This window comes from Oncorhynchus mykiss, chromosome 17 (genome assembly GCF_057628025.1).
Source record: "Oncorhynchus mykiss isolate SJ-2025 chromosome 17, ASM5762802v1, whole genome shotgun sequence".
Classification (NCBI taxonomy): domain Eukaryota; kingdom Metazoa; phylum Chordata; class Actinopteri; order Salmoniformes; family Salmonidae; genus Oncorhynchus; species Oncorhynchus mykiss.
Window position 1 is genome coordinate 61,347,879 of NC_143038.1, and position 11,313 is coordinate 61,359,191.

An 11,313-nucleotide genomic window follows, 5' to 3' on the forward strand; every position below is an offset into this window, starting at 1 on the left:
ACCTTAGTTGTAACCAATTAAAGATAGTGTAGGGGCACTGACACTCACTATATAATGCACCTCATTAACACACAGGTCTTTTACTGTCTGTCTTACCTCTTTTAATCAGGCATTATACAACGGGTGGTTCTAATCCTGAATTCTGATTGGTTAAAACCGCATTCTAGCCGGTGTCTATTCCACAAGTTACCGCCGGCTAAATCTATGAAGTTAAACTGCCTGTTTACTCTGTTCCAACTGACTGCGCAATCCACTGTCTCATCATCCCAGCCAAGTAATTTATAAACTTGATCTCCACTATAAAAAGCATCTACACATTATCTCACATTTCTTTTAGACTAACATTTAGTTTTCAACAACCAAGATTTGTATAAACCTTGCTGTCTGTCTCTCCGATATTTGCATTTTTTTTCAATTTTCTAATTCGAACTCCAGTATACACAAAGAAATGTCAATTGAATAAAGGTAAAATCAAACGAAGTGCAGATACTTTGCAGTCTAGCCAACTTCAGTTTGAAGTGATTGTGTTAGATGTGTTGTTGGCTAGCTCTTCTGAACAACCGTGTCCTGACGACAGAGCACATTTTCTATGCCAGGCGAAATTGCGCCTCATTAGCTCATTTTGTTGAGGATGTATCGAAATGAATGTCACTAGAAAACAGCTTTTACTTTGCTGTTTTTCTGGCTGCTTTCTGACTTGGCTGAAAGTTAGCTGTAGTTGTCAAGCAAGGGATAAGAACATATCTCTCTGAGATATATTGGAATAGAAATGGTCAAGATGTCACACAGGGGAGGGGACATTGAGAGTAAACTTCTTCAAAGGGAATCTTTCTGGATCCACAAGCTCAACACACTGCCTCCTCTTGGCGAGGAGTTCTACTTGAAACCGTTTTTATAGTGTCAACATGTCCACACTTTTTTTTAATCCTAATTTAATGTTTAATGTGTATATATATACATATGTATATATATATATATATATATATATGTGATCGATATCTACAGTGATAGATATATATTACTGTAAATATTAATCACATTCCTTGTTGATATATTTTGAAAAACTAAATGCATGCTAATAAAACTAAATGCATGCTCCTCAATCGTTCGCTGCCCGCACCCACCCGCCCACCCGACTAGCATCACTACTCTGGACGGTTCTGACTTAGAATATGTGGACAACTACAAATACCTAGGCGTCTGGCTAGACTGTAAACTCTCCTTCCAGACTCATATTAAACATCTCCAATCCAAAATTAAATCTAGAATCGGCTTTCTATTCCGCAACAAAGCCTCCTTCACTCACGCCACCAAACATACCCTCGTAAAACTGACCATCCTACCGATCCTCGACTTCGGTGATGTCATTTACAAAATAGCCTCCAACACTCAACTTAGCAAACTGGATGCAGTCTATCACAGTACCATCCATTTTGTCACCAAAGCCCCATATACCACCCACAATTGTGACTTGTATGCTCTAATCGGCTGGCCCTTGCTACATATTCGTCACCAGACCCACTGGCTCCAGGTCATCTAGAAGTCTTTGCTAGGTAAAGCTCCACCTTATCTCAGCTCACTGGTCACCATAACAACACCCACCCGTAGCACGCACTCCAGCAGGTATATCTCACTGGTTGTCCCCAAAGCCAACCCCTGCTTTGGCTGCCTTTCCTTCCAGTTGTCTGCTGCCAATGACTGGAACAAATTGCAAAAATCGCTGAAGCTGGAGACTTATATTTTCCTCACTAACTTTAAACATCAGCTATCCGAGCAGCTAGCCGATCACTGCAGCTGTGCATAGCCCATCTGAAAATATCCCATCCACTCTACCTACCTCATCCCCATATTGTTTTTATTTACTTTTCTGCTCTTTTGCACATTAGAATTTCTACTTGCACATCATCATCTGCATATCTAACACTCTAGTGTTCATTTGCTAAATTGTAATTACTTGCTACTATCGCCTATTTATTTCCTTACGTCTTCATGCCATTTGCACACACTGTATATAGACTTTCTCTTTTTTCTATTGTGTTATTGACTGTACGCTTGTTTATTCCATGTGTAACTCTGTGTTGTTGTTTGTGTCGCACTGCTTTGCTTTATCTTGGCCAGGTCGCAGTTGTAAATGAGAACTTTATAATATTGTGCACCTCTGTTACATATTTTTTACCTCCTGATTCAACAAGTGATGTCACTGAGTACTGCCCCTATATATAGTACCTTCCACCCTCACCTGGGATATTGATGCCTGATGAAGACCTAAGGGTTGGAACTTATGCAGCGTTTTCCTTTCTGTTTTCCATGAGTTGCCTAAAACTCCAGCACCTGTTGAAAGTACCTGGATGTGCGTATGTTCTTTATCTTTTGTATAAGAACGTTTCCAGCCAGTATGGCAATGGAACATTTAGAGATAACGACTGGGTCACGTACATAAATACAGAAAAAAAAGAATTAATGACTGGGTGGCGTCTTTAATTTTTTTTTACATTTTTTTTTTATGTATTTAACCAGGTAGGCTAGTTGAGAACAAATTCTCATTTACAACTGCGACCTGGCCAAGATAAAGCAAAGCAGTTCGACAGATACAACAACACAGAGTTACACATAAACAAACGTACAGGCAATAACACAAAATAAAATAAAAATAGAAAGATCTATGTACAGTGTGTGCAAATGTAGGAGAGTAGGGAGGTAAGGCAATAAATAGGCCATAGGCCATTTAGCATTAATACTGGAGTGATACATGTGCAGATGATGATGTGCAAGTAGAGATACTGGGGTACAAAAGAGCAAGAGGGTAAGTAATAAATTGGGGAGGAGGTAGTCAGGTGTGCTATTTACAGATTGGCTGTGTACAGGTACAGAACTCCACGTCTCTGGCAACCGAACCGATAGACCAAATTACCAGCCGGCTTGGGTAGCATCCTATTTGTGTCGGGACTAAATCTTGTGGAAGGATGAAAACCCCCATGCCAATATATCCTCCAAACACCAGCTTATCTAGCATTATCTCTTAAATAAGATACAATTTTCTTCACATCCTTTTTCCACTATGTGGGAAGGGGTCCCTCCTCATTGTGAAACCTAAAGAGATTTGCACACTATTCAATGGATGCCAGTATAGATATTCCTGCAACATCTCAATTAGCCCCTGATAGCTGTGCTATTGAGCATGAAACTCATAAAATGTTAAGGGAATTTGGGCCACAGAACGTCACGGACCCTTTTTTTGAAACAGAATTCAAAGATATTTGATGTTTTCAGATACAGAGAGAGATAAGGAAAAAATACGGAGGCCTATCTATGCATTCCTCTCCAGCCATGGAGGATCAATAGCTTGCACTACTCACTTCAGTCATTGGGAAGGAGATCAGTTCTACCATAAATAATTACTGAACATTAGGAGAATTGTAATCACAGAAGCTATTTTCTGTTAAGTTTTACATGCGAGTGCAACAAAGTCCATCCCTATACGGCCTACCCAAGGGTGGAGATCATGCTTGGGACAGGTGGCTACTTTTTCATGTCAGCTTTTCCACACTGGTGTCAAAATGTCTCATGTCTGCTGGGGTGGGCCAGAGTTCCACAGATTCCCACATAGCATGTGGATTCATATCTGCTGTTCCCTGAGAACTGTCTAAAATAATCCAACATTGCTTTACAGGAACGTGTGCAATTAAGTGATTGGCTTTGTTCCAAGACTATGTGACAGTTGTACTTTATGCACTCATCACAGTAAACTGATGGTATCCCTCCTCCCAGCTGGTCCATACTCTGATGCCTGGATATCCCAGGGGCTCTCATATCTAGGGACATGATTCTTTCCTGACTATGTGACCAGACCAGGAAGAAACAGTGAACCTAGTTATTCCTAGTCAGTTCACAAGGTCAGTAAAGTCTCTTGGGCCTGCTCATATCTGCAAGTGCAGGGATACAGGACATCTGACTGAGTGTCACCCTTGACTGTAGGGGATGTAGCAAGGGGCTCTGGATCTGTGCCCGGTGGTGGGTCCCCCAGCCAGCTGCATGGACCAGGGGCACAGACAGACAGGCCTTCTTTCAGACACATTGCTCCTTTTATACCTCACACACTAAGGCATTGATCTAGGGTGCCTGTCTACGCTACAAGTCACAACTAAGGTCTGTGTGGAGTTAATGCAACATTTATCTTACAAAGGTAATTTGCATAACATAAATGAATAATGTCAACATAATATCGAGAACATTATATTCTTAAGTACCCAATCACTCCACACAAAGTATGAAAACGTACAAAATATTCACATTACTCAATATATCTTTGAAACCTACATTCTTTGCCCCAGACACTTGGGTACTCCAGTGAGGAAGTTCCCTGCAGGCCCAGTGGAGTTTGGATGGAGCACTAGTTTACTCTTTCCATCAGTGGGCTATGGCTCCAACAGTGAGGTTGATATGACAATGTTGGGATTGTATTCTGTGTACATGGTCCAGTGTAGCTCAGTTAGTAGAGCATGGCGCTTGCAACGCTAGGGTTGTGTGATTGATTCTCACTGGGGACCAGTTTGAAAATGTACGCACTCACTACTGTAAGTTTCTCTAGATAAGAGTGTTTCCTAAATGACAATTGTTTTAAATGTAAATGCACTAGGGGGAGGTGATTATGACAGGGTCTAAGAGTGAGCGAGCACAGCCTCTTCTGACTCTCAGTCACTATGGGGTTCTGCTCAGTAATCACTATCAGCCCTGGTATGCCTGCTTGATATTCACTGCAGTCCTCCTGTACTGTTGCTGATCCACCGCCCAGTGTAAACTCTGAGACAGATAAGGGAATGTAAATGTTAGACTGTAGCCTGGTCATGCCAGGTTGGTTTGTGATTTTATTTTTTACCTTTATTTAACTAGGCAAGTCACAAGTTCTTATTTACAGTGACAGCCTATGCTGGGCCAATTGAGTGCTGCCCTATGGGACTCACAATCACAGCTGGTTGTGAAACAGCCTAGATATGAACCAGAGTGTCTGTAGTGACACCTCTAGCACTGAGTAGCAGTGCCTTAGACCGCTGCGCCACTTGGGAGGCCCAAATGTATTTTGTATGGCATGAGGATGAAGTTCAGAGGAGTTGGTAAAGGCATAAAACAGATAAAACAGACACCAGGCTTGTGAAGTTCAGGTTCCTCTCAGATTGACATGTTTTACAGACCTCTTCTAGGCCATGCCAGGGAACATAGATCTCCTCAGCATGGTGTGTATGTTTCATAAGTTCATAACAGCTGTTTAGCTATAGAGGGACTTCCTTGGAGCTACTCTGTTGAGATTAATGAATCCCCCCCCCCCGCTCTGACCATAGGGAGGTAAGGCCACCTGTGCCATCACATTACAGACCTGCCGAGCCGTTTGAAAGCATCCTGTTTCCTATGAGTGCAATGCCCTTGGTTTCCTCTGACTCAATTTGACTTTGTAATGATTTACTTAGATATTCGTCAGAGTCATTGTGAGGCACTACAATGAAAGTTATACAGACATCATGATGTTTGTTTAGTATGATATTTACATCTAATTAAAGCCTGATAATCTGAAATAATATCTTACAGTACGTATTGTTACCATTGTCATCAAGAACCCCAATCATTTAATGTGCTGATGTACCTGGTGGACACATCAGTGAAGTAAGAAGAAAGTCAAGATCAATATTCGCAAATCACTCTTTCTATTATCTATTAGGCTAAAGCACTCGTGTGATTAAGAACACATAGGCCTAATGGTTTCATTGTTTGTACTCCTGACACGGTTTGTTCTCCAGAGATGGACTTGATGTATAGGTTGGCTCAGAAATTATGAGACTTGGGACCTCCTGAGTGGTGCAGGGGTCTAAGGCACTGCATCGCAGTGCTTGAGGAGACACTGCAGATCTGGGTTCAATCCTGGGCTGTGTCGCAGCCGGCTGTGTCCGGGAGACCCATGAGGCGGCACACAATTGGCCCATCGTTGTCTGCGTTAGGGGAGGGTTTGGCCAGCCGGGATGTCGTGTTGCGCTCTAGCAACTCCTTTTTCCTCCAACACATTGGCGAGCAGGGTTGTGTATTGGAGGATGCATGGCTCTTGACCTTTGCCTCTCCCGAGTTGCAGCGACGGGACAACACTGTAACTACCAATTGAGGAGAGTAAATCTGGGAGACTATGATATTATGTTTGGTAGTGTTACATAAGATAGAAGGTTACTTAAGACAAAAACAAAAGGAAGGTCAGGGTGGATGGATGGGTGGGCGTATAACACAAACGTCTAGCTATCACGGACAACTTTCGATTTTGAGCTAATTAGCAACTTTGCAACTCAGCCGGCTAACCTAGCAACCTAGCTAACGTCAGCCACAACAAATTGGAATTCGTAACATATCATATGTTTTGCAAATTCGTAACAAATGTACAAATTGCAGTTCGTAACATATTGTATGAATTACAATTTGTAGCATACCATACGAAATGGATGATGGACATCCACAAATAAATACATACCATACGAAACGTAAATGTAGCGTACGGATTTACGTGCAGAATAATACAAATGTTCTGAGACCACGTTAAAATGATGGACAGATATTCTAAGACTGTCATCTACCGGGGATTTTTAGCATTGCACTTAAAAATATATATAATTTGAAATGTCATAACCTTCAAATGATGGCAAAAAATAAGTCAGTTTTCCATCCTGGAAAAAATCCTAATCCACAAGCAAGTGGATGGTCGCTTGGTATAAATGTTCCTTCAAAAAGCCTTTTTACAGGATCTTCCCAGCCAGACCATAGTACCTCTTAGGTTCTTGGTAAGAGTCTACATCATGACCGAATGTTTAACTCTACAAGACATTACTTTGTTACTTCAATTATTGGTGGATTTGTATCAAACCAGGTGACCTATTTTTCATTGGCATTCATAAACATTCCATTGTTTACTTTCTCTTTACTGTATATATCATTGATGAACAAATCATGTAATTGCAGATCAGAACTATTTATACAGCCCAGCACAGCTTCAGCTTAAAGAAGAGTCCAGTCAACAGCGCCCTCTAAAGGCCCTGGTAGAGTCTTACTTACTGGAGCGCTACTCTCTGACAAACATAATGGACCAAGTCCCCAAAAATGTTTTTTTTTATCATGTAGGTTTAAGATTAATATACTGGACAGTAATGAGAATAGGAAGATATCTTCTTAATCTTCTGTTCATGCAGAAGGTTTTCAAAGTCTTGCTGTGATTGAAACTATTAACTATTATGTGCTGAAGAAATGTATCTAATAAAATGATTTGATCTATGAAAATGATATAATTAATTACAGTTATAATTGAAATCGTAATCTTATGTTCTGTGCAACATATGTTAACTATCCTCCATAAGGACTTTTAACCCAAAATGGGTATTATACTGCATCATCCATCTTTTTGGGATTCTCTGTTATTGCAATCTATACTAAGAGAAACATATTTTTTTCCCACTACATTTGTGTAGTGATGTTTCATCACTTTATATGTCTTTGATAAATAGTTGCATTAAATTAACGTCATTAATTGACTTGCAGTCTATATCTTATTCACAGGTAACTCAGACCTCCAAATGTGCATGCATAGGCATATAACTGTTCTAATACCTTAGGGTGCTTTTAACTTGCACAATGATTGTTCTCTGCCACGTCCAACAACAAGTAGCACCACATTGTGGCACCACGCACAATTTTGAGCCATTTTTGGTTTGATCTCATTGTTCAAGATCAATTACTAATCAATTTGTTCTTTAAATGGCTTTAAATTAAAGTTGTTAATGGTGTTGTATTATCATCCCACTAGGCACACAGTGGTTGAATCAACGTTGTTTCCATGTCATTTCAATTAGGTTATGTTGAACCAAAGTGGATACACATTGAGTTGAAGTATGTGCCCAGTGGAATGGCTTCATTCAAATGCTCAATTGCTCAATTTGGCATTCACTATCTCTAGCAACATCACACATTTCCATGGTAATTCTGACAGTGTAATTACATTTCAGGTAGGCCTACATACCATGACATTAAGCTTCATAACTTACATCATAAACCCCCTGTGCATGTGATGGAAATGATGTCACCATTGCACTTGACACTAAGCAATGTTGTGCTGCTATTTTTATTGACTTGGCCAAAGCTTTTGATACGGTAGACCATTCCATTCTTGTGGGCCGGCTAAGGAGTATTGGTGTCTCTGAGGGGTCTTTGGCCTGGTTTGCTAACTACCTCTCTCAAAGAGTGCAATGTATAAAGTCAGAACATCTGCTGTCTCAGCCACTGCCTGTCAGCAAGGGAGTACCCCAAGGCTAGATCCTAGGCCCCACACTCTTCTCAATTTACATCAACAACATACAGTAGCTCAGGCAGTAGGAAGCTCTCTCATCTATTTATATGCAGATGATACAGTCTTACACTCAGCTGGCCCATCCACAGATTTTGTGTTAAACGCTCTACAACAAAGCTTTCTTAGTGTCCAACAAGCTTTCTCTGCCCTTAACTTTGTTCTGAACCCTTCCAAAACAAAGGTCATGTGGTTTGGTTATAAGAATGCCCCTCTCCCCACAGGTGTGATTACTACCTCTGAGGGTTTAGAGCTTGAGGTAGTCACATCATACAAGTACTTGGGAGTATGTCTAGACAGTACACTGTCCTTCTCTCAGCACATATCAAAGCTGCAGACTAAAGTTAAATATAGACTTGGTTTCCTCTATCGTAATCACTCCTCTTTCACCCCAGATGCCAAACTAAGCCCGACTTAGATGACCATCCTACTCATGCTACATTACGGAGACGTAATTTATACATCGGCAGGTTAGGGTGCTCTCGAGCTGCTAGATGTTTTTTTTACCATTCTGCCATCAGATTTGCCACCAATACTCCTTATAGGACACATCACTGCACTCTATACTCCCCTGTAAACTGGTCGTCTCTGTACACCCGTCGCAAGACCGACTGGTTGATGTTGATTTATAAAACCCCGTTAGGCCTCACTCCCCCATATCTGAGATACCTACTGCAGCCCTCATCCTCCACATACAACACCCGTTCTGCCAGTCACATTCTGTTAAAGGTCCCCAAAGCACACACATCCCTGGGTCACTCATCTTTTCAGTTCGCTGCATTTAGCGACTGGAACGAGCTGCAACAAACACTCAAACTGGATAGTTTTATCTCAATCTCTTCATTCAAAGACTAAATCATGGAAACTCTTTCTGACAGTTGTGGTTGCTTTGCATGATGTATTGCTGCCTCTACCTTCTTGCCCTTTGAGCTGTTGCCTGTGCCCAATAATGTTTGTACCATGTTCTGTGCTGCTATCATGTTGTGCTGCTGTCATGTTGTGTTGCTACTGTGTTGTTGCCATGTTGTGTTATTATCATGCTGTGTTGTCATGGGTTGCTGCCTTGATATGTCTTAGGTCTCTCTTTATGTAGTGTTGTGGTGTCGTGATGTGTGTTTTGTCCTATATTTTTGTTTTATTTTTAATCCCAGCCCCCATCCCTGCTGGAGGCCTTTTTCCTTTTGGTAGGCCGTCATTGTAAATAAGATTTTGTTCTTAACTAACTTGCCTAGTTAAATTAACATTAAATAAAAAAATAAACAATAAATTAAGAAGATAATTACTTCATAATAACTGCTCAATACATTCATCTTAGACCAAAATTGATAATTGTAAGCATTTGGCATGTTGTTGAGCTAAATGTTGTCATAGTAACGCGAGGGAAAAGTAATTAAGAGCAACGTAATTACATTTATTGAATTAAAATCGAGTCAATGAGTCACATTATAGATAACACCTTAACTTAAGGTGCAAATAAAGTGATTCAATGTCACAACAAGAACTTGGATAAATCTCCAAGACATGATACTCCATCAGAGTAAAGACACACAGAATTGTTTGAAATGAACAAGGGTTTTACAATGAGAAAACATCTGCAGTAAATACATTTTTCAGGTAATAAAACAGTTAAAATAATGATAATCACAGAGTGATGATATCATAATACCCAGTTTGGGTAAATCATCCTCATAGAGAAACAGTGATGCTATAACTCGGGTTTAACATTATCAATATAACTGATACATGCTTCACAGAAGATACTAATACAATGTAGTGGTAAAAAAAATGTTGCTTATACATTTTGACCTAAAAACAGATCTGTCATAGACAATCACAAACAGATTGATCCCAGTTTTGGGTTAAAATTCCTCATCTAGGACCATTAAAGCTATTGTTAATCATGAATAAAAACATGATCAACATAGTCAAGGTTCCGATTTCAATGAACACAACAACAATATTGTTTTCATACCTTACACATTTTTCTCAGAAAAATGCTTTTACTTCAAAACAACTGAAATAAAAAGTCTCAATCACTGCAAGACTTTTAAAAATGCTATATACTCAGATGATGAGGAAGATCTCTGATCACTGTCCATCACATGAATGTTAGACTAACATGGTCCAGAGTTCCAGTCTGTAGGACTCAACCAGACACTCCAGAGGGTGATGTTGACTTGACTCTTCTCTTTGCTGATGCTGGGCTGTGGAGCTGAACTAAGGCAGGTCCTGTTCTTATCAGAGGATGGATGCAGGCTCTGGAAGTGGCTCAGCAGTCTTCTCTGGGTTTGTGTCTTCACCTCATCCTTGGTCAGGAAGTGCACAATCTCTTGGACACATCTGGAGTAACCCTGATTGACAGCTGCAGAGCAGGAGGAGGAGCTAACTGGCTGGTTCTGTTGCTGTTATCTCAGGAAGAAAACTGTCATCTCCAGGATGTTGGCTTTCTCCAGCTTGGAGTCTGACTGCTGGTTGAGGATCTCTGGACGCAGGAGAGAATTGAGCAGCTCAATGCTGATGTTGATAGGATCTCTGTGTAACTTCCCCACTGTCTTTCTTAGCTGCAAGCAGAGAAGGGGAGAGTCATTAATAACCTTATTATGAGATAATAAAGAAACAAATAAATAATCAATAAAATATGATTAATTTCCTTGAAATTGATTAATCAATTTACCTTGTTCGTCAGTCAGGTGCTCATTCGAGTAGATCACAGCTAAAGTGATTGCAGGTGCCATGGTTGGATCTCTGTGCTGGTCTCTGTGTAGAGTGAATCTGATTCCTACTGGCTTCATCTCTCCTATATATAGTCCATAATCTGCATATGAATGTGTGGGTCTTGGGCTTGTTGGAGTTTCTCACAGTCTGTAGCCAATGGGTGAGCTTGGGAGGACAATGAGGAATGTGGAGCTGCCACATGCTCAGTGTTCTTATTGCTGGGGGACAATGGTCAC

At 40.6% G+C, this 11,313-nt stretch overlaps 1 pseudogene across 1 annotated transcript; it reads right to left on the reverse strand.

The window, feature by feature from the left end:
• Positions 1 to 10,342: 10,342 nt before the first annotated feature.
• LOC110494610 (transcription factor HES-5-like) lies at positions 10,343 to 11,097 on the reverse strand (annotated as a pseudogene). The gene is made up of 2 exons (XR_016487664.1): positions 11,037 to 11,097; positions 10,343 to 10,923 (listed from the first exon to the last, which is right to left on the reverse strand). The product of XR_016487664.1 is annotated as a transcription factor HES-5-like (transcript).
• Between the last annotated feature and the right edge of the window lie 216 nt (positions 11,098 to 11,313).